The sequence below is a fragment of the Primulina tabacum genome, chromosome 12 (assembly GCF_025594145.1).
Source record: "Primulina tabacum isolate GXHZ01 chromosome 12, ASM2559414v2, whole genome shotgun sequence".
NCBI lineage: Eukaryota > Viridiplantae > Streptophyta > Magnoliopsida > Lamiales > Gesneriaceae > Primulina > Primulina tabacum.
The window spans coordinates 19,985,722-20,010,609 of NC_134561.1; the positions used below are offsets into that span (position 1 = coordinate 19,985,722).

Here is a 24,888-nt window from a genome sequence, read left to right on the forward strand (position 1 = left end):
TTACCATTTTCTGGAAACAATCTACGGTATCTCTGTACTTGGTCAGCATATCGATACCAATAATGCAGTCAAAATCAGACAACCCAAGTACAATACAATCTAACTCAATCTCATGCCAGTCATATTGTAGCGTACAATGTTTCACAGAGTTCACTGATATAAGACCTCTCCCCAAAGGTGAAGAGACAGATACTACAACAGATAATAACTCAACAGGCAAATCATGCATCAATGCAAATCGTTCAGAAATAAATTTATGGAATGCACCAGTATCAATCAATACGTAAGCAGGATAACCACAAAGAGAACAGTTGTCTGCAACAACATCATCTGGTGCTTCCTGTGCCTGTTCTTCAGTCAAAGCGAATACTCTGGCCTGCGGAGGCTGGCTAACAGTCTGGCTTCCTCCTGGCCTCTGCTGTGACTGAGTGGTAGTCAGTGGCTGGAAAGAGTGAACAGTAGATGATCGTCTATCAGTCTGAGCCACTGATCCAGATGATTATGCTCCTTGGGATCCTTGAGAACTTCGTTGTGGATAGACTCTAGCAAAATGTCCATGTTGTCTGCAGATGCGGCAACTACCAAATACTCCTTGGCATTGCTCGGTAGGATGTTTTCCTCCACAAGTTCTGCAATAGACCCCTGTATTACTCTGGCTCTATCGGGAACCACTGGAGCTAGATGAACTACTACCAGATCTCTTAAATTGTCTTCCTTAAGCTTTCATAAAATCTTTCTTTCCACTGCTGCTACTGCCATTCTTCAATCTATGAGGGGATCGTTGGAATGGGAATGAAGGTTGTTGTTGTCTCGGTACTGGAGGAACATACGAAACTCTTTTCTGCCTAATCAGGCCAGCTTCAGCTCCTTTTGCTCTGTTCAGGGCATCAACAAAATTATTCGGTCTTCCAGTGTTTACCAATAGAAAGATCTCGGGATTCAATCCGTTGACGAACAGATCAGCAACAGCTTTATCACTCTCAGCAACATGTGGAGAAAAACGTAACAAGGTAGAGAACTTGGCCACATATTCTTCAATATTCAACTGACCCTGTCTCAGATTGGCAAACTCTGCACCCTTGTCTTTCCTGTACGATACTGGGAAAAATCTTTGATAAAATTCAGTCTTAAAGATTTCCAAGTAATAACCGTACCTTGATGCTCCAAAGCCCTCTTAGTCGTGAGCCACCAGTTCTTTGCAACGTCATGCAATTGGTGCCCAATCAATCTCTCTGCGCTCGTCTGTATAATCCAAGGAATCAAACAACATCTCAATGTCATCGAGCCAACTCTCACACTCAACAGAATTCTCTGTGCCTTTCAATGTCGGCGGTTTAAATGACTGAAACCTCTTCAGCAGTGTTTCCATCGGTGTCGCTGTGACATCCATCGGATTAGTTGAGGTACTACCCTGTTCTGGGATTCTTCGAGGTGGCATATCTGATTATCAAAAAGATTAGTAACCAAATACAACAATTCTGTTTCAGTCCTCCTCTGATCATCTAAATGCTGATCAAGAATCGGTTCTGATTCATTCTCAAATCATACATGTTTCCAATCAAGTCAGATAATCAGGTAAACATGTATTAAAGCAATAAAACATGCTATCATCACAAAAGCAGGAAAGAAAACTCAATCTACCCCGCTCACTAGCTTCTAAGTCAGTCTAAGGAACCTACGGCTCTGATACCACCTGCTGTGGGGACACGAACCTAATTCATTTCCTTAATCATCATTAGGATCAGTTAATTAATCTGGGTCTAAATTTTTTTTTTAAAATACATGAGTGCGCTACATATGATAATCAATCTGATATAAACATCAAAAGTAAAGTACAAGTCTTGTACAACATATGTTCAGATCAACTAGTGTCCAACAACTACATCAAGTGCTGAAAATCAAATCTACTTCTAAGTCTGGATCTCCAAGCTAATCTTGATCTCTCATCCTCTTCTTGACTCTGATCTTGTCCCACCTGTGGTCATGCACACATATAAACACAACAACAGCCGGATAACTCCGGTGAGAAATATATTTCCAGTACAAACAACGTATACATGCAATCATATAAACAGGTATAAAAGCATGGAATAGATATCAATAACATGTATCATAATCTGAAAGACATGAATCGATATAAACTGTAAATCAAACTCCTGACTCATAATCTCTGACTCGACTCTTTCCTAATATAGGGATCCCGGTCCTAGACATTGGCAAGCTATATCGAATCTCAGCAATAGAAGTCGATCTGCTCTTAAGCAACATCGATATAAACCAAACATCCAGTGTCTTGGCGGCTCTGCCAAAGACTTGGCACATCTGCCAATAACTAGGCACCTCTGCCCATGACTAGGCAGATCCGCCCATGACTCATTACATGCTCTGCTATAAATCAATAGACTAAGCATATCAATCTCATGAATTGCAAACATCAATGCAATAAAATAAAGTATGTGGTTTTGGGAAACTCAAGTCAACTCTAACTCGAGTCGTATCTTCCCGGTTTAACATTGATTTATACCTTTCTTTTGTCAATCTGACGAAGTCGAAGTCTCGGATTCAAAGCCTGTCAATACTCAATCTGGCAATGACAATATTGAGGAGTAAAATATCAATATACAACCCCATCAATACTAGATATAATCAGAACTCAATCTAATTCTGTTTTGACGGCATAACAGCACAATCTCAATATACCCAGCAATACAATATCAGCAGCTACAAATCATAACTCATAATCGATCACAAACTCAATCTGATATCAAATCTGTATAATCCCAATCAAATTCAATCTGAAAATGTGTTGCGACTTTGATTGTTGCACTACCAAGAGCAGGTTGTCCACAAGTAGTATAATTCGGTGAGTCCGAATATCGTATCCACAGGGAAGCTAAGGTAATTACAAGTCCACTACAATGTCTTTTTATTTTTATTTTTTTTTAGTTGTTTGAATCTTTAATTGGTAATTTTTAATTGTTCAAATTTTAATTTAAATAGTTGAGATTAAAGGATCCACTCTTGGTAACATTAACGAACATTATTGAAATCCACTTAATAAAATGGTTCAAATATATTAAATAATCATATTTATATTATGTTATATATTATTATCTTATAAGTATATAATATATACCAAAACTTATAAATATAGTCAAGTATTTATTGTGCTATATATATATTTGTAAACACTAAATCAAGGTTCCCACTTTAAATGGCTGGTAAAACCAAACTAACATTTAAATGGTACCAAGAAATTATTATTATGATATATTTATATATAGATGGTTGGTAAAACCAAACAAACATTTAAATGGTTCCAAATAATTTAATATTATAATAAATTCATATATAATAAATCAAGGCATCCACTTTAAATGGTTGGTAATACCAAACTAACATTTAAATGGTTCCAAGAATTTAGTGTAACATATAGCAACAATAAATCAAAACTCCCACTTATAAGTAGGGTATAAAAATGCTTAAAGAAATAAATATAACATAAACAATAAATAATGATTAAATAATATAAAACATAGATTCTTATCTTTTAGTAACTTTATTATCATGCCAATAGTTTCACCTTTTCATCTCAACTTTATGAAGTTAGCTATTCATTATTCAAAGTGTAAAACTTAGAATATAAAATTAACATGCTAATTATATTTAAATGAAGAAATAAAGGAAAAATATAGAGAGAAATATTATGAACTCAAAGGTTTGTTCATAGAATGAGGGATATCTCAATTCATTACAATGCACCCCTATTTATAGCCAAATTTGGGGAGACAACCACAAATAAAATATTATTTTTTTACACATAAGTCTTCATTGGTGTTTCAAGATATTATATTATATTACACATCACTTTTAAAAATCTTCTTCTCCGAATTTGCTTCTTCACATAAAAAGAAACATGTGGATAATTGAGTTGTCTAGTTGTGGTATTTTTTTCAAACCATTTGACCAAGTAATTTGAGAGATATGGTCAAAATACTAGAGCATGGTAAAATTGTTACTCCTTTGGTAACTTTATTTGTTGCTTAATTTGATCCCAATTGTGAGAGGATTTTTATCTCATGCTTGCCACCAATATTGTAGATATTAACATCGACTTTCTACAGGTCCAAGAATCATCTTAATCCCATTTGCAACGCCAAGTTTATTCTTGTTTTATCGAACCTGTAAAAAATAGTAAAAACTAATAATTACACAACAACTTATATTTTATACAATTTATTATAAAACATATAATATTTAAACATTTAATAAAACAAAAACTATATATTTATATTATAAAACATTTAATTAATGTACAATTTTTATGTTTATCACACCTCCCAACCAGCTTATTGGTAGTCCCTAGCAATTTAAGCGTTAATATCAATACAAAACATATTGATTAATTTAAATAGAAATGTAATCAAAACTATCTAAGTGTTTAAATTAAATTTGAAAACTGTCAAAGTTATATCAAGATCATCATAATTATAATTTATGAAATAATTTGAGATGATCAATTCAAAGCTTATTTCTGGTAGTTAAATGTACACGGCCTTCAGAAATTCCTAGTAGAGTCTCAACTCCATATCCTCAAAGGTTAATAAATGTTTCAATTTATGGCAACGATTTCTCTCATGGAGTTGGAATACAGATAAATGCTCAGAAAAATGGTTTACAGAATGCAGACAGACAAACGAGCCAAACTAATCAAAAGATAGAAAATCCATTGATTCAAAATCTAGTTGTTCTTATTATATATTTTTTCCGGATATATATATATATATTTTTCATAACATCATGGAAGCAGACTAAGTTTATGCTTCTTGACCACATATTTATTTAATTTGTACAATAAATTTCTCTCTTTTTTTTATGAGAGATATATGGGTCGTAGCATATAACTTAAAAATTACATAGATCTTCAATATCTTTCTTTTTGTATTTTTCTCCTTTTTTTTCAGGAAATATCATTTTTTTTTCAAAATAAGAACTCAAGATCAAAATAATAGATAGTATCTCTCATGATCAATAAAGGCTCGAAGGCTGTTTTCTCAGTCCTCTCCACTCACTCACAAAATATGTGTGAGTTTAAAATTTTAGGCACTCTTATAAAGTATATCTTGGGCCATATACTTTAATACCTGATTTTATCACAATGGTTAATCACTAAAAAAGATTTCATAAATCATATTTTTATATTGATCAGAATATTAAATTTGACTTTTTTTTTCAAATAAAAATTTAAACATTCTTAAATAGATTAATGCATGTTATAATTTAAATCTTTCAAACATGTAATGTATGACTTTTTTGCAAAAATTACTAAGATACAAACAATAAACATGATTTTATTTTAATATAGAATATATTTTTTTTATTTTTTTTAAAATTTTTTTAAATTTTTTTTTATACATTTGTTCTCCCCCTAATCAGAATATGAAATTGTCCCTAATGTCAAAATAACTATTAATAAAGAGTACATAATGAAAGAGATATCATCTGGAATTTTATTGAAGATAACAAACTGAAACAAACGCAAACCAATCCACGACTTTTGAATAAATGATCCAACTTCCTTTTCTTAGTGCTTGATTGCGACCAATTGATCTTTGTTATCATCGGATCAGGCTTATGAACAAAAGCTTCCAAATCATCAATTAATTGGTCGACAGTCGAAGCACAGATGAGCATCCGTCGTGAATTTTCTGAAATGAAATTCTGTTTCACAGCTTTATCAAGAAATGTCAACAAACTGTCATAATAATTATTGATATAAAACAAGTCCACAGGTTTATTATGGATATTAAGTTGTGCCCAAGAAACAGTGTGAAAAATTTCTTCTAATGTACCAAAACCACCTGGTAGTGCGATAAAAGCATCAGAATTTTCAATCATTTGAGTGATTCTTTCATACATAGAAAAAACTTTTAATTCCTCCCCAATCGTAACTCCTGTAATATTTTCTTCAGCTAAAGCAGTAGGAATAATACCCAAAACCTGACTACCTCCAAGATGAGCAGATGTTGAAACAGATCCCATTAACCCAATATTACCTCCCCCATATACCAAGTGAATTTTTCTCTCAGCCAATATCTTTCCAAGAATATTCGCTGCTTCTACAAACACTTCATTTTTTCCAGGACTCGACCCAAAAAATTCACAAATATTTTTCAATGTTTGTGCAGATGATCCAGCCATGTTTTTACTTTCTTTTTTTCTGCGAAAATAGAGAGAAAGATGGGAGATTTTATTGGGTAATATGTTATCATGACAAAACTATGGGTCAAAGATGTAAACAGAATAAATAGTAAAAACAATAATGACACACATGCATATAAACAGTAGTGTGATTGTGGCTCAGAATTTTCCTCTGGTTTTACGTCCAGAAACGGCTTCAACGCCTTCTATGAGTCGAGGATATGCTTTCCATCCAATTTTCTTATAAATTGGCAAACAGGGTCTTTTTAAGTCGGATACCCAAGACTATGACGCTCATCTTGGGATTGTTTCCATAAACGGAGAAGTTCAATATGCACATGTCCACTAGAATGCGTCTCAAGAGTCAATAAGATGTTATCTAAAGACTCATTACTCAGCCCATTCTTAATGAAACCAATTTTATCTTTTCTGTTATTGGAAACACATCCCAAAGATCTGCATCGTTTGTCACAAGTCCATCTTGCACACTTATGACAAACCCCTAAACTTTTGCCCCTTCGTTTTTTCGCATAAATGCTTTTTCCTAATCCAGGCAAATACCGAATGAGCAATGATTGTGGAACTTCTCCTCCTAATCGGACCTTAGCTTCTATTACAAGACGAATATCTTCTGGAATTCCTTTTTGCATTAGCAATCTCAATCTTTCACACCTTCCTGCATAAATTTTTCTTAGAACATTTTCAGAAACAGAGGGAAAATATTTACAAATTTTTGAGAGAATTTCATCCATTTTGAAAAGAAAAGAAATGATTTTTTTAATTTTTGTATCAGCAATTGTGGGAAACTGATTTAACAAACTATGAGAGTCACGGAGTACCATTATCCGCCATTTAACCGGGAAAATAAAAAGATTAAGAAAACCTGAAATAAAAACAAACAAACTTAAATTCAACACCAAAAAAATAAAAAAAAAAATCAAGGATCAGAAAGGGAAATAAACTCTTCTTGAAAGATTTCATTTTCTAAAAATGGTTTAAGCTTTTGTCCATTTACTTTAAAATTATCACCATTTTTAGGATTTTTAATATCCACAGCTCCATAAGTATACACATGCTTTACAACATATGGGCCTGTCCATCTTGATCGTAATTTTCCTGGGAATATGTGAAGTCGAGAATTATAAAGCAAAACTTTTTTACCAATCTCAAAAAATTTTCTAAGAATTGTTTTATCATGAAATGATTTGATTTTTGCTTTATAAATCCTTGAATTCTCATACGCATCATTTCTGAGTTCATCAAGTTCATTAAGTTGCAATTTAAGCAATTTGTTGGCATCATCCATGCTTGAATTTATAGTTTTGATCGCCCAATAAGCTTTATGTTACAATTCCACAGGCAAATGACAATGTTTTCCATAAATCAACCTATAGGGAGACATATTCAATGATATTTTAAAAGCTGTTCGATATGCCCAAAGTGCATCATTAAGTCGCAGAGACCAATCTTTTCTATTTGAGTTAACAGTTTTTTTCAAAATTTGCTTTATCTCCTTATTAGCTAATTCAACTTGTCCATTTGTTTGAGGATGATAAGGAGTAGTTACTTTATGAGTAATAACATATTTTTTCATTAATGAAGCAAATGGTTTATTAACAAAGTGAGTTCCCCCAACACTTATCGTGGCTCGAAGAATTCCAAATCTACTAAAAATATTTTCTTTCAAAAATTTGATGACGATTTTATGATCATTTGTTCGACATGGAATTGCCTCTATCCATTTGGAAACATAATCAACTACAACTAAAATATATAAGTATCCAAACGACGGTGGAAAAGATTCCATAAAATCAATTTTCCAACAGTCAAAGATTTCAATTTCAATGATAGGATTCAAAGGCATCATGTTTCTTTTTGAAATCGCACCCAATTTTTGACAATTTTCACAGATCTTGCAGATTTCGTATGTGTCTTTAAACAAAGTGGGCCAATAAAATCCACACTGCAAGATTTTTGCAGCCGTTTTCTTTGAAGAAAAATGTCCTCCGCATGCTTCTGAATGCAAAAATTTAATGACACTAATTACCTCATTGTCGGGTATGCAACGTCGAAAAATTTGATCCGGGCATTACTTGAACAGATACGGATCATCCCAATAAAAGTTTTTAACCTCATTCAAAAATTTTCTTTTATCTTGAGAACTCCATTGCGGTGGCATTTTTCCTGTCACAAGAAAATTTACTATGTTAGCAAACCAAGGTGTAGTAGTAACTGAAAATAGATGTTCATCAGGAAAATTATCGTTAATTGGTGTCATTTCACAAGATGATCCTGTTACTAGTCTCGATAAATGATCGGCTACGACATTCTCGGTTCCTTTTTTATCTTTGATCACAATGTCAAATTCTTGGAGCAACAAAATCCATCGTATCAGTTGTGGGGCCCTTAACTCCTAATCGTTATTACAATGCACTTTGATTAGGTTTAACTAATTACAGCGGAAAACGAGTTTAAAATTTCTTTACAATGAGCCTAAAAAAATCTCTTTTATAATTTGAATACTGAAAATAGTATTTAATCTCAAATCATAAAACACGCCCACACGTAATCAAAGCCAATCACATACAAACAACTAATATCCTCGGGACATGCCCCGGTATATAGGTACATATACATATATACTGGGAACAAGACATAAACATAAAACCTCAGCCCAAGCTGTGGCTCCCTCCAGAAGTACCTTCTCCGGTCTCCTGATATCGTGGAGTACCTGCCATTGTCCACACACAAAGACAACAACAGCCCCCCTTGGGGGTGAGCAAAGCTCTGTATGGAACAACCAATCATATATACCACAAGTATCTAAACAATGATATATGATATGCAATGCATGTATGTCGTGGAGGTATCAGGTCAAATGCCCATCCACAGAGCACATGTCAGAATCAATCGAATCGCTATCAAATCAGTGCTCGAGCTGGCACACCGGCCAATATTGGATACTCGTATGATAGCGTCGGCAAAGCGCCATCAAATCCCAAATCTCATATCCAATCATATGGGGCCACAATTGTCTATGCTTTACGGGTCATATAATACCGGCATAGAGATTGTGTTCACAAACCCCGGAATCCAATCAAATCATATCAAGGTATCCAAGGATCATAGCTCAACATGCATGTCATGTATCGATGTATGCATAAAATGATGTGTGTTAACAAAACATTTATTTTATACATTGATATCTCAATCTCAATGTCATGTATGCCACATCAATCAACAAATAAGGCATATAGACACATAATCTCATTCCAATCAATCAAATCAATCCGACATATATCATATAATACAGATACTTGTCGTATGTTACCCGGTCGCAACATACCTCAATTATTCGTTTCCAGTTGATGTAGCCTGAAGATATTGATATTACACTTTATCAACATTAATAACATACTCATTCCAATCAATAACATACTCCAAAATCATTAATATGAGTTTCAAATATCATTTGAAACTTCAAAAATTCATATCAAATCATAATCATATTCAATCCCGACTTCGAATATGAGATTCTTGTCGGTTATTCTTTCACATATCATAAATTCAACTTCAAATACATGCTATTCCAGCACTTTGATATTTAGAGCTGCTGGAACTAGAAGAAAATTACCTTAGTCAGAAGCCCTCAACGCGACGATCACAAATATATAATTTGTTTCGCGTTTAGACAGCGTTTCGAAGTCGATTCGGACGAAAGAAATTTAAATTCCCTCGTATTCTCTCGAACTCTCGGTAGGTGAAATGAAGTAAGAAAGAACAAAAATCTAATCTTTATCCTCACCGCCTACGCGATCGGGCAGTAGAATTCTCGCGCCCGAGCGCGAGACATTCTGCCCCCGGCTTTCAAATGAACCGCGCTTGGGCGGGCAAATACTACCGCTCGGGCGCAGCATGTCCTGTTCGATTATCACTTGCATCGCGCTCGGGCGGTTGCAACATACCGCTCGGGCGCGAAGTATTCTGCCCGAATACTCAAAATTTCTACCTTGGCGCTCGGGCGGTCATTTTCTACCGCCCGGGCGCCACTTGTTCTGTACAATTATTTATGTTTGTACTAAATTGGCATCCGGCCTCTCCAGTCGAGCTCTTACAACGTCAATTCATATTCAATATTCATTATCTCAATTTTTTATTGTCACGATATACATCAAATACATAATCACTGACAATTTCATAAATTATCGATAATCACATAAGATTTACGATAATACGATACACGGTCTTTACATCAGTCGTGGCTTTACATCCTATTTGGTCAACAAATATCTAATAGTAGAATGATCAGAAAACACAATAGTCGTTGATCCAATCAAATAAGAACGAAATTTATCTAATGCAAATATTACAGCAAGTAGTTCTTTTTCAGTTGTGGAGTAATTCATTTGAGCATTGTTTAAAGTTCTACTTGCATAATATATCACATAAGGCTTACCGTTTCTTCTTTGACCCAATACTGCACCGACTGCATAATCACTCGCATCGCACATGATTTCAAATGGTAAAGACCAATCAGGAGGTTGCATGATAGGAGCTGATGTTAAATGTCGAATGATTTTATCAAAAGCATTTTGACATTCTTAAGTCCACTCAAATGCAGTGTCTATTGTTAAGAGATTACAAATGGGTTTAGAGATTAAACTAAAGTCCTTTATATTACCTCCAATAAAATCCAGCATGTCCCAAAAATGAGCGAATTTCTTTAATGGTTTTTGGAGAGGGTAAATTGGCAATGACATCAACTTTTGCTTTATCAACTTCAATTCCATGAGAGGACACGACATGTCCCAAAACAATTCCAGAAGTAATCATGTAATGACATTTTTCCCAATTTAAAATAAGACCTTTTTCCTCGCATATTTTACAAACTTTTTCTAAATTTTCAAGACAATTATCAAATGTATTCCCAAAGACAGTTAAATCATCCATGAAAATTTCCAAACAATTTTCAACCAGGTCGCAAAAAATGCTTAGCATACATCTTTGAAATGTTGCTGGGGCATTGCATAATCCAAATGGCATCCTTCTAAATGCAAATGTTCCAAAAGGACATGTGAATGTAGTTTTATCTTGATCTTCGAGTACAATGGGAATTTTTTAATAACCTGAATATCCATCAAGAAAACAGTAGTATGGATGACCTGCTACTCTTTCTAAAATTTGATCCAAAAATGGTAATGGAAAATGATCTTTTCTAGTGGCGTCATTTAATTTTCTATAATCAATACACATCCGCCAACTAGATGGGACTCGACTTGTTAACAATTCACCTTTTTCATTTTTTATCACTGTGATGCCAGATTTTTTTGGAACTACTTGTGTTGGGCTTACCCACTAACTATCAGAAATAGGGTAGATAATCCCAACATCAAGTAGTTTGAGAACTTCAGTTTTCACAATATCTTTCATGTGTGGATTTAATCTCCTTTGTGGTTGTTGAGATGTTTTAGCATTTTCTTCTAAATGAATTTTGTGTGTGCAAATTAGTGGATTAATGCAATTGAGATCTTTTAGTGTCTAACAAATTGCATTTTTATGTCTTTTAAGCATATCAACTAATTTACCTTCTTGTTCACTTTCTAGTTTGGAAGAAATTACCACCGGATATGTTTCATCTTCTCCAAGAAATGCATACTTCAATTCTTCTGGCAACGGTTTAACTCCAACATGGGTGATTCGTCTTTGTTCTCATATTTTGCATCAAATTCTTTCTCTGATCCTGGTAACGAGTGATACCTGATAAAATCATCAAGATCAATTTCAAAATTTTCTTTAACAGTTTCAATTGAACAAATATCTAATTGATCACGAGTACTCCCTTCTTGAATGTTTTCTTCCACAAGAGTTTCAATAAAATTTTCATCTTCACTTTCATCTCCTTTGTCATGTGGTTGCTTACAAAGATTAAAAACATTAAGCTCCAAGGTCATGTTACCAAATGACAACTTCATTATTCCATTCCTGCAATTTATTAGAGCATTAGAAGTTGCTAAAAATGGACGACCCAAAATTACAGGAATTGCATTACAAGCTTCGATAGGTTGTGTATCTAAAACTATGAAATCGACAGGATATACAAAGTTATCAACTTGAACCATTACGTCTTCTACCATACCTCTTGGAACTTTAACAGATCTATCGGCAAGTAAAAGTGTTACCGAAGTAGATTTTAACTCGCCTAGATTGAGTTCTTGATAAACTGAATATGGAAGTAAATTCATACTAGCTCCAAGATCAAGCAAGGCTTTTTTAATCTTTCGTTCTCCAATAATACATGAAATAGTAGGACAACCAAGGTCTTTGTATTTCAAAGTATTATTATTTTGAATGATTGCACTTACTTGTTTGGCTTAAAATGCTTTATTTTTCACATTCAATTTTCTTTTCACAGTGCACAAGTTTTTCAAAAATTTGGCATATGATGGTACCTGTTTTATTGCATCTAATAAAGGAATATTAACTTTTACTTGTTTAAAAATATCATATATATCAGAATTCAAATTTGATTTTTTTGTATTTTTCAATGAATGAGGGAATGGTGGTGACACTGTCTGTTGAACCTCCTCTTCGCAAGTTATGGGTTCCACTTCCTTAACCTTTGGATTTAATTTATCATCATCTTCACAAGGTTCAAGAATGGATTTTTCCACAACATTACCACTTCGAAGGGTAATAACAGATTTTACTTGATCCATCGGTTGAGTTCCAGAAGTTCCATTTTGTGAATGATGATCCTTGGGATTAGGCAGAGGTTGTGAAGGAAATTTACCTTTTTCATGAAAATTAAGTGCAGATGCAAATTTAGCAAGAGTATCTTTCAAATCTGTCATGGTTTAAGCAGTTTGAGTATTGATAGACTCTTGCTTTTCAATGAGAATTCAATGTATCTTCCAAATTTCTTTTAGGTGGAGGAACATAAGGTGCATAATTTTGAAAATTTTGTTGATTTTGGAAATGTGGTTGTGAAAATTGTTCAGCATTATCATTCCTCCAACTAAAATTTGGATGATTTCGCCAACCTGGATTGTAATTTTGAGAAAATGGTTCAAAATTTGGCCTTTTGAAATTGTTCAAAACATTGGCTTGTTCATGGAGACATTCTTTAAAAGAGGGCAAAGTGGGACAATCTTTTGTAAAACGATCACTTGTATCACAGATGTGACACGCAATTTCTTGAACAGATTTTAATTGACTATTCTTTTTCAATTCAAGTGCTTCAACTTTTCTTGCCAAAGAGGTCAATCTAGCTTGAAGATCATGTTCATCTTTGAGAGTGTACATATTTCCACCGGATGTAGGAGATTGAATCTTGTTTGATGGTTCGATTGTACCTATAGTGTCCAAATTTTGAGCATTTTAAGCTAATGAATCGAGATACTCAATTGCATCGTTTGGATCTTTATCTTCAAATGTTCCATTACACATAAATTCAACCATTTGCCTATCTTTAGGTGTTAAGCCTTCATAAAATTGAGAAACAAATCTCCAAATTTCAAAACCATGATGTGGACAAAGATTAAGCAATTCTTTGTATCTATCCCAACACTGATAAAAAGTTTCTCCTTGTTTTTGAGTGAAAGTGATGATTTGCCTTTTGAAAGAATTTGTTCTATGAGATGGAAAAAACTTTTTCAAAAATTGTTTTTGCAATTCATCCCAAGTTCGAATGGATCCCGATCTAAGATTTTGTAGCCAAGTTTTATCTTTATCTTTTAAAAAAAAAACGAAATAGCTTAAGTCGAATGGTGTTCATGCTACAATTTAGATCATTATATGTGTTGCACACTTCTTCAAATTCTCGTAAATGCATGTATGGATTTTCAGAATTTAAGCCATGAAAATTGGGTAAAAGTTGGATAATACCAGGCTTAATATTGAAATGAGATGCATCAGGGGGAAAAACTAGACATGAAGGTGCACTAGTACGTGTAGGATTCATGTGATCTCTAAGTGTTCTTCGTCTATCATGATCATGTTGAGATTGAATTTCATCTTCATTTTCTTGGATAAGTTCTTCCGCCATGTTTTGTAAAAATAAAGGGTCATTTCGAATGAGTCGACCACTAAGTGTACGTGACCAAATGCTCATGCAAATGCAAATGCAAAAGAATAAAAACACACAAAAGCAATAAAAATTCAAATAAAGAAAAATAAAATATAAACAAAATTAAATAGACTTAAAATTAAATTATACTTCCCCGGCAACGGCGCCAAAAACTTGTTGCGACTTTGATTGTTGCACTCCCAAGAGCAGGTTGTCCACAAGTAGTATAATTCGGTGAGTCCGAATATCGTATCCACATGGAAGCTAAGGTAATTACAAGTCCACTACAATGTCTTTTTATTTTTATTTTTTTTAGTTGTTTGAATCTTTAATTGGTAATTTTTAATTGTTCAAATTTTAATTTAAGTAGTTGAGATTAAAGGATCCACTCTTTGTATTTTAATAAAGTTAACATTAACGAACATTATTGAAATCCACTTAATAAAATGGTTCAAATATATTAAATAATCATATTTATATTATGTTATATATTATTATCTTATAAGTATATAATATATACCAAAACTTATAAATATTATCAAGTATTTATTGTGCTATATATATATTTGTAAACACTAAATCAAGGTTCCCACTTTAAATGGTTGGTAAAACCAAACTAACATTTAAATGGTACCAAGAAATTATTATTATGATATAATTATATATAGTAAATCAAGGTTCCCACTTTAAATGGTTGGTAAAACCAAACAAACATTTAAATGGTTCCAAGTAATTTAATATTATAATATATTAATATATAATAAATCAAGGCATCCACTTTAAATGGTTGGAAATACCAAACTAACGTTTAAATGGTTCCAAGAATTTAGTGTAACATATAGCAACAATAAATCAAAACTCCCACTTATAAGTAGGGTATAAAAATGCTTAAAAAAATAAATATAACATAAACAATATATAATGATTAAATAATATAAAACATAGATTCTTACCTTTTAGTAACTTTATTATCATGCCAAGAGTTTCACCTTTTCATCTCAACTTTAGGAAGTTAGCTATTCATTATTCAAAGTGTAAAACTTTGAATATGAAATTAACATGCTAATTATATTTAAATGAAGAAATAAAGGAAAAATATAGAGATAAATATTATGAACTCAAAGGTTTGTTCATAGAATGAGGGATATCTCAATTCATTACAATCCACCCCTATTTATAGCCAAATTTGGGGAGACAACCACAAATATAATATTATTTTTTTATACATAAGTCTTCATTGGTATTCCAAGATATTATATTATATTACACGTCACTTTTGAAAATCTTCTTCTCCAAATTTGCTTCTTCGCATAAAAAGAAACATGTGGATAATTGAGTTGTCTAGTTGTGGTATTTTTTTCAAACCATTTGACCAAGTAATTTAAGAGATATTGTCAAAATACTAGAGCATGGTAAAACTGCCACTCCTTTGGTAACTTTATTTGTTTCTTAATTTCATCCCAATTGTGAGAGGATTTTTATCTCATGCTTGCCACCAATATTGTAGATATTAACATCAACTTTCTACAGGTCCAAGAATCATAATAATCCCATTTGCAACGCCAAGTTTATTCTTGTTTTATTGAACCTGTAAAAAATAGTAAAAACTTATAATTACACAACAACTTATATTTTATACAATTTATTATAAAACCTATAATAAAACAAAAACTATATATTTATATTATAAAACATAAAATTAATGTACAATTTTTATGTTTATCAAAATGATAATAATTTCATACGGTATCCGTTCTTCAATCCTGTTTCGATTATACAATTACAACAATCTCAGGAATAGATAATATCAGTCATATCAGGATTTTTTCCATATCAGATTTTCAAATCATAATGAAACATAATAGAACTTACGTATGTGTGAAGCCTTTGTTGAGAGGAACACAGTACTCAATTCAGATTGAAAATCAGACGGACGGATCTTGCGCAAGATTCAAATTTCAAAAAGGAAAGCTTGAAACTCTCAAGAGCTTCTCTCTGTTTCTTTCTTGATGTCCAACTGAAGGAAGGAATATGCATTTTAAATATGCATGTTGAGGACCAAATAGCTTTATCTTTGTGCAACACGTCTCGCGCATATGCGCAACATTCCTCGGCGCATATGTGCGAGACCTACTTGTCTCGGCAATCCAGATTTCCTCTGCTCGCGCATATGCGCATCCTCTCTTCGCGTATATACGCGAGGTTCTCTGCCATGCTCGCGCATATGCGCGGGTCCTGGTCGCGCATATGCGCGAGTTTCTCTGCCTGCCTCGTGCATATGCGCAATGCTTGGTCGTGCATATGCGCTAGGGGTTCAGTCCTCGCACATAACATGACTTCTTTTGTTTTCCCCGGTCTGTTCCTTTCCGTCTATAATCACATTAATTCATAATCAATAATCGCAGATTAACAGAATAAAGATCTCGGGCATTACAAAAGAATTGAAGAATCAATTGCAGGAGATATTAGTTAAAGGTTTCATTCGCCCTAGTTCCTCGCCATGGGGAGCTCCAGTTTTATTTGTGAAAAAGAAAGATGGATCTTTGATATTATGTATTGACTATCGAGAACTAAACAAGGTAATTGTTAAAAACAAATATCCTTTGCCACTGATTGATGACCTTTTTGATCAATTGCAAGGAGCAGTAGTGTTCTTGAAAATTGATCTCCGGTCTGGTATCATCAGTTAAAGGTGAAAAAGGGGGATATACCGAAGACTGCTTTCAGAACGAGGTATGGTCATTATAAATTTTTGTTGATGTCTTTTGGGCTAACCAATGCTCCTTCAGTTTTCATGGATTTAATTAATCGTGTCTTTAAGCCGTTTTTGGATAACTTTGTCATTGTTTTTATTGATGACATTTTGATCTACTATAAGACACGAGACCTTCATAGTGAGCATTTGAGGAATGTGTTGCAGCTATTGAGGGATAAAAAGTTATATGCTAAGTTAGAGAAATGCGAATTCTGGTTAGAGAGGGTGGCGTTTTTGGGCCATATCGTTTCGGAAGAGGGAATATCGGTGGATCCATCGAAGATTGAGTCCAATAAGCAATGGTCCATTCCAAAGACAGTTACAGAGGTTAGAAGTTTTATTGTGTTGGCAGGATATTATAGACGGTTCATAGCGGATTTTTCAAAGATAGCATTGCCACTGACGAGTTTGACAAAGATGTCTATAAGTTCGAATGGACCCTAGAGTGCCAACAATCATTCCAAGCACTTAAAGATAAGTTGACTTCTGCCCCTGTGTTAGTACTTCCTTGTGGTACTGAGGATTTTTTTGTGTATAAAGATGCTTCAAAGTAAGGGTTAGGTGCCGTACTGATGCAGTGTGGGAAAGTGATAGCTTATGCTTCTCGTCAGTTGAAGGACTACGAGAAAATTATCCCACTCATGACTTGGAATTGGCGGCTGTGGTTTTTGCCTTAAAGATTTGGCGGCACTATCTCTATGGTGAGAAGGGTGAAATTTTTATGCATCACAAAAGTTTGATTTATTTATTTTTAAAGAAAGAGTTGAATATGCGATAGCGGAGATGGTTGGAACTGGTGAAGGACTATGATTGCACCATCAACTATCGTCCTGGTAAAGCTAATGTGGTTGCAGATGCTTTGAGTCGCAAGTCGAGTTCTTTATTAGGTTCCATGATTCAGAAACCATTTTTGCTTGATTTGCAAAGAAATGAGATAACTCTGGTTTCTCCAGGTACAGTAGCTCAATTATCTGTATTGGTTCTTCGCTCAACTTTGTTTGATATAATTTTGAAGGAACAACAGTTTGATAATCAATTATTAGAGGTGAAGAGAAAGAGTGAATTAACAAGGGTTTATGAGTTTGGGTTGAATCTTGACGGTTTATTGACCTTTCGAGGTAGGATATGTGTTCCTTTGGGTGATGACATTCATTGAAGCTCATAGAGCGCCATTTTTGGTACACCCTAGTAGTACCAAGATGTACCATGATATTCGACGCCTTTACAGGTGGCCAGGTATGAAGAAAGATATCATATTATTTGTTTCTGAATGTCTAACCTGTCAGCAGGTTAAAATTGAGCATCAGAGGCCGGCGAGATCGTTGCAATCCTTACCTATACCGCAATGGAAATGGGAACACATCACCATCGATTTTGTTGTTGGGTTGCCAAGGACCCAGAAGGGCTTTAATTCTATTTGGGTGATCGTGGATCAATTAACCAAGTCATCACATTTTCTCCTTGTCAAGACGACAAATTCTATTAATCAATATGTTGAGGCTTATGTCAAAGAGATTGTGAGACTTCATGGGATATTATTGTCTATAGTTCAGATCGTGATCCAAGGTTTACATCTGAGTTTTGGAAGAGTTTACATAGAACCTTGAGAACGAAATTGTCCTTTAGGTACGGCCTATCATCCTCAAAGTGATGGGCAATAAGAAAGGGTTATTCAAATTCTTGAGGATATGCTGAAGGCCTATATAATTGATTTTCCTTGTAGTTGGGATTCAAAATTACCTCTTGTCGAGTTCACGTATAATAACAACTACTAGTCTTCAATCACCATGGCACCCTATGAAGATTTATATTGAAGGAATTTCCGATCTCCTTTGTATTACCTCTTGTATTGGAAGGAAGTGCCGATCTCCTTTGTATTGGGCCCAGAGTTTGTTCAACAGACATCAGATGTTGTAGCAGATCCAAGAGAAAATGAAGACCACTCAGTCTAGACAGAAAAGTTATGCCGATGTGAAACGTCGACCTTTGGCATTCGAGGTTGGTGACCATGTTTTCATTAAAATATCTCCCCTCAAGGGAGTTATGCAATTTGGCAAGAAAGGTAAATGTAGAACCCAAAATCAGTACACGTAAAACACGTGCATTTATTTAAATTTTAAAAAAAATATTTATTTAAGTTTAAAAGGAATTTTTATCGTTAATTGTTGTCATTTCACAAGATGATCCTGTTACTAGTCTCGATAATTGATCGGCTACGACATTCTCGGTTCTTTTTTTATCTTTGATCACAATGCCAAATTCTTGGAGCAACAAAATCCATCGTATCAGTCGTGGCTTTGCATCCTGTTTGGTAAATAAATATCTAATAGTAGAATGATCAGTAAACACAATAGTCGTTGATCCAATCAAATAAGATCGAAATTTATCTAATGCAAATATTACAGCAAGTAGTTCTTGTGTGCCCCCGGGTCCGACATCTAATATTAATAACTATAATATAACAAACCTAACAATTGAGTAAAACACATAATCTATGGTTCACAAACCGACACAAACATAGTCAAAATAATTTAAAGGTCACAAATGTTTGAAATATAAATTTTAACATGCCAAAATAAAGTAGTGAACCAAAGTAATCCAAACATCATCAAATAGCTCCTAAGACCCGAGAATCCCACTCTAACTCGTATCTCCTCGCTTGGAGCTGGACTCTGGCATCCCAAGCCTCGCCTCACCTACCGTCAAGAACATGAAAAAAAGAGGTAGCCGACGTGCCGGTCAGTATAAAACCAGTATGATACAATCAATAACATATGAGAATTTAATTTTCAAAATAGTTCATATAAATTCATAAAGATGCAATATAATGCAATGCATGATCAGAAGCTGTGGGCTATCAATAAATCTCAAGATCAAGTGAATCATTTGGTCATAGGTACCCAAGAGAAGAGAATCCCCCAGCAACATCCACCTACTCATCCGCTCAGGGTGTGGTGTTGTGTTCTACAATCCCAAGACTATGGTGCGCCTATAGAGAGTGTTCAGGCCATAGAAGCGACCTCCGCATACACTATGCCAACTCAACTATAGCCACATACGTCCAAAAAATCAATAAATCAAGGCGACCTCCGCCATATCAAATCTGAATCGACAAGTGGCTCAATATGCAATGTAATGATGCAAATCAATATCATAATCTCAAGACAACAATCATCATCAAATAACAAGTTTTTCATCGAGCCATAGAATTTTCAAATTAAAATAAAAAATGATACTTTTACCTCGTATACTACTGACCATAACATACTTTCAAATATTACTAAAAGGTTATCGAAAGGTGTAGTTGAGAAGTCTCGAACCTCTGAATTCTACTATAACTCAAGAACTCGGATCATCTATCGAAACAGAGAAGTTTCTATAAAAAATTCATAATTAATTCAATATTGCTTCAAATCAATATCCGCAAATTGGATATGCAAGAAAACTCAAATCCCAACAATTGTTCTTCACAAAGTTTTGTCAAATAAAGTGGTTTACTCAGTCGTTTATAATATGAAATATACAACATCATTCCCACGAATTATGTGTCAATTCATTTCTGACACACTTTAGTATTTTGAGCATAACTTCCTCAATATCCAATGAAATCAAGCCAATTTGGTATCATTTCGAAGACAAGACAATATTCTATAATTTTCATTGAACACCAAATCAAGAATCTTAATCAATAAATATCAGAATTCGAATAAACAGAAGACATGGAAACAAACTCTGGATTCTAGACCAGGATTAGTATACATAGCATATCTCTTTCACTGCTACATGGAACTGAGTGGTTCTTGAACCAAATCGAAGATACTTGATGCTGTGCAAGTTTGATGAAGACCATAACATCAAAATCCAAATATAACTGTCCCATATACCCGAAATACAATAGGCATAAAAACTGATCTTGCATAGAAACAAGAAACCATGCTCATATCCATTTTAAATTCAAACCAAATCAAATACAACATCTTAATATCTAAAATATCAACTCAAATACCAATTCTAAACTTCAACCCATTTCCAAACCTGAACAAAAATCGGAAAAACTTACATTTTTGTGAAGCACGTGACGAGGATCACAAATCTAACTTCATTTCATAATTTTCTTGAACAAATCTCCCATAGATTGAAGAAGAAATTTAGAAAATGAAAGGAGATGGATGAGGATTTGCGTGGAGAAGAAAGAAAATAATTGGTGAATTAATCGTGGAAGTCAAAGTGAGCTTAAAAAATGAATTTTCGCATCTGTAGCGCCGCAGCACCATTTTTTAGCGCCTCGACGCCAAATTTTCGTAGCTCTAGCGCCTAGGCGCCACTATTCTAGCGCCGCAGCGCTTGAATAGTAACTGTGAACAGTAACTTTTTTTTATTTTTTTTAAACATTCGGGCATTTCAGTTCTTTTCAGTTCTGGAGTAATTCATTTGAGCATTGTTTAAAGTTCTACTTGCATAATATATCACATAATGCTTACCGTTTATTCTTTGACCCAATACTGCACCGATTGTATAATCACTCGCATCGCACATTATTTCAAATGGTAAAGAACAATCAGGAGGTTGCATGATAGGAGCTGATGTTAAATGTCGAATGATTTTATCAAAAGCATTTTGACATTCTTGAGTCCACTCAAATGTAGTGTCTTTTGTTAAGAGGTTACAAATGGGTTTAGAGATTAAACTAAAGTCCTATATAAACCTCCTATAAAATCCAGCATGTCCCAAAAATGAGCGAATTTCTTTAATGATTTTTGGAGAGGGTAAATTGGCAATGACATCAACTTTTGCTTTATCAACTTCATTTCCATGAGATGACACGACATGTCCCAAAACAATCCCCGAAGTAATCATGTAATTCCCAATTTAAAATAAGACATTTTTCCTCGCATCTTTTTAAAACTTTTTCCAAATTTTAAAGACAATTATCAAATGTATTCCCAAAAACAGTTAAATCATCCATTAAAATCTTCAAACAATTTTCAACCATGTCGCTAAAAACGTTTAGCATACATCTTTGAAATGTTGATGGGCATTGCATAATCCCAATGGCATCCTTCTGAATGCAAATGTTCCAAAAAGACGTGTGAATGTGGTTTTATCTTGATCTTCGAGTGCAATAGGAATTTGATAATAGCTTGATAATCCGTCAAGAACAGTAGTAGGGATGACCATCTACTTTTTCTAAAATTTGATAAAAAAATGGTAATAGAAAATGATCTTTTCTAGGGGCGTCATTTAATTTTTTATAATCAATACACATCCGTCAACTAGATGGGACTCGACTTGTTAACAATTCACCTTTTTCATTTTTTATCACTGTGATGCCAGATTTTTTTGGAACTACTTGTATTGGGCTTACCCACTTAATTTCACAAGTAGAGTAGATTATTCCAACAACAAGTATTTTGAGAACTTCAGTTTTCACAACTTCTTTCATGTGTGGATTTAATCTCCTTTGTGGTTGTTGAAATGTTTTAGCATTTTCTTCTAAGTGAATTTTGTGAGTGCAAATTAGTTGATTAATGCACTTGAGATCTTTTAGTGTCCAACCAATTGCATTTTTATGTCTTTTAAGCATATCAACTAATTTACCTTCTTGTTCACTTGCTAGTTTGGAAGAAATTACCACCGGATATGTTTCATCTTCTCCAAGAAATGCATATTTAAATTCTTCTGTTAAGGGTTTTAACTCCAATATGGGTGGTTCGTCTTTATTTCCATATTTTGCCTCAAATTCTTTCTCTGATCCTAGTAACGAGTGATACCTGATAAAATCATCAAGATCAATTTCAATATTTTCTTTAACAGTATCAATTGAACAAATATCTAATTGGTCACGAGTACTCCTTTCTTGAATATTTTCTTCCACAAGGGTTTCAATAAGATTTTCAACTTCACTTTCATCTCCTTTGTCATGTGGTTGCTTACAAAGATTAAAAACATTAAGCTCCAAGATAATGTTGCCAAATGACAAATTCATTATTCCATTCCTGCAATTTATAAAACCATTAGAAGTTACTAGAAATGGACGATCCAAAATTACAGGAATTGCATTACAATCTTCGATAGGTTGTGTATCTATTACAATGAAATCGACAGGATATACAAAATTATCAACTTGGGCAAACACGTCTTCTACCATACATCTTGGCACTTTAACAGATCTATCAGCAAGTAAAAGTGTTACCGAAGTAGGTTTTAACTCGCCTAGATTGAGTTCTTGATAAAATGAATATGAAAGTAAATTCACACTAGCTCCAAGATCAAGCAAGACTTTTTTAATCTTTCGTTCTCCAATAATACATGAAATAGTAGGATAACCAGGGTCTTTGTATTTCAATGTATTATTATTTTGAATGATTTCACTTACTTGTTCGGTTAAAATTCTTTCTTTTTCACATTCAATTTTCTTTTTACAGTGCACAAGTCTTTCAAAAATTTGGCATATGATTGTACCTTTTTTATTGCATCTAATAAAGGAATATTAACTTTTACTTGTTTAAAAATATCTTATATATCAGAATTCAAATTTGATTTTTTTGTATTTTTCAATGCATGAGGGAATGGTGGTGACACTGTCTGTTGAACCTCCTCTTCGCAAGTTATGGGTTCTACTTCCTTAACCTTTGGAGTTAATTTATCATCATCTTCACAAGGTTCAAGAATGGATTTTTCCACAACATTACCACTTCGAAGGGTAATAACAGATTTTACCTGATCCATCGGTTGAGTTCCAGAAGTTCCATTTTGTGAATGATGATCCTTGGGATTAGGCAGAGGTTGTGAAGGAAATTTACCTTTTTCATGAACATTAAGTGCGGATGCAAATTTAGCAAGAGTATCTTTCAAATCTGTCATGGTTTGAGCAGTTTGAGTATTGATAGACTCTTGCTTTGCAATGAAAGAATTCAATGTTCTTCCAAATTTCTTTTAGGTGGAGGAACATAAGGTGCATAATTTTGAAAATTTTGTTGATTTTGGAAATGTGGTTTTGAAAATTGTGCAGCATTTTCATTCTTCCAACTAAAATTTGGATGATTTCGCCAACCTGGATTGTAACTTTGAGAAAGTGGTTCAAAATTTGGCCTTTTGAAATTGTTCAAAACATTGGCTTGTTCATGGAGACATCTTTTAAAAGTGGGAAAAATGGGACAATTTTTTGTAGAATGATCACTTGTGTCACAGATGTGACACAAAATTTCTTGAGTAGATTTTAATTGACCATTCTTTTTCAATTCAAGTGCCTCAACTTTTCTTGCCAAAGAGGTAAATCTAGCTTGGAGATCATGTTCATCTTTGAGGGTGTACATACATCCACCAGATGTGGGAAATTGAATCTTGTTTGATGGTTCGATTGTACCTATAGTGTCCCAATTTCGACCATTTTCAGCTAATGAATCGAGATACTCGATTGTCTCGTTTGGATCTTTATCTTCAAATGTACCATTACACATAAATTCAACCATTTGCCTATCTTTAGGTGTCAAGCCTTCATAAAATTGAGAAACAAATCTCCAAATTTCAAAACCATGATGTGGACAAAGATTAAGAAATTCTTTGTATCTATCCCAACACTGATAAAAAGTTTCTCCTTGTTTTTGAGTGAAAATAATTATTTGCCTTTTGAAAGAATTTGTTCTATGAGATGAGAAAAACTTATTCAAAAATTGTTGTTGCAATTCATCCCAAGTTCAAATGGATCCCGATCTAAGATTTTGTAGCCAAGTTTTAGCTTTATCTTTTAAAGAAAAAGGAAAAATCTTAAGTCGAATGGTGTTCATGCTACAATTTAGATCATTATATGTGTGGCACAATTCTTCAAACTCTCGTAAATGCATGTATGGATTTTCAGAATCTAAGC

At 33.8% G+C, this 24,888-nt stretch overlaps 1 non-coding gene across 1 annotated transcript; it reads left to right on the forward strand.

Annotated features, from left to right (window-relative positions):
• The first annotated feature begins 24,551 nt into the window (after positions 1–24,551).
• Positions 24,552–24,660, forward strand: LOC142521577 (small nucleolar RNA R71). The gene has a single exon (XR_012814283.1). It is a non-coding gene; the product is annotated as a small nucleolar RNA R71 (small nucleolar RNA).
• Positions 24,661–24,888: the final 228 nt, after the last annotated feature.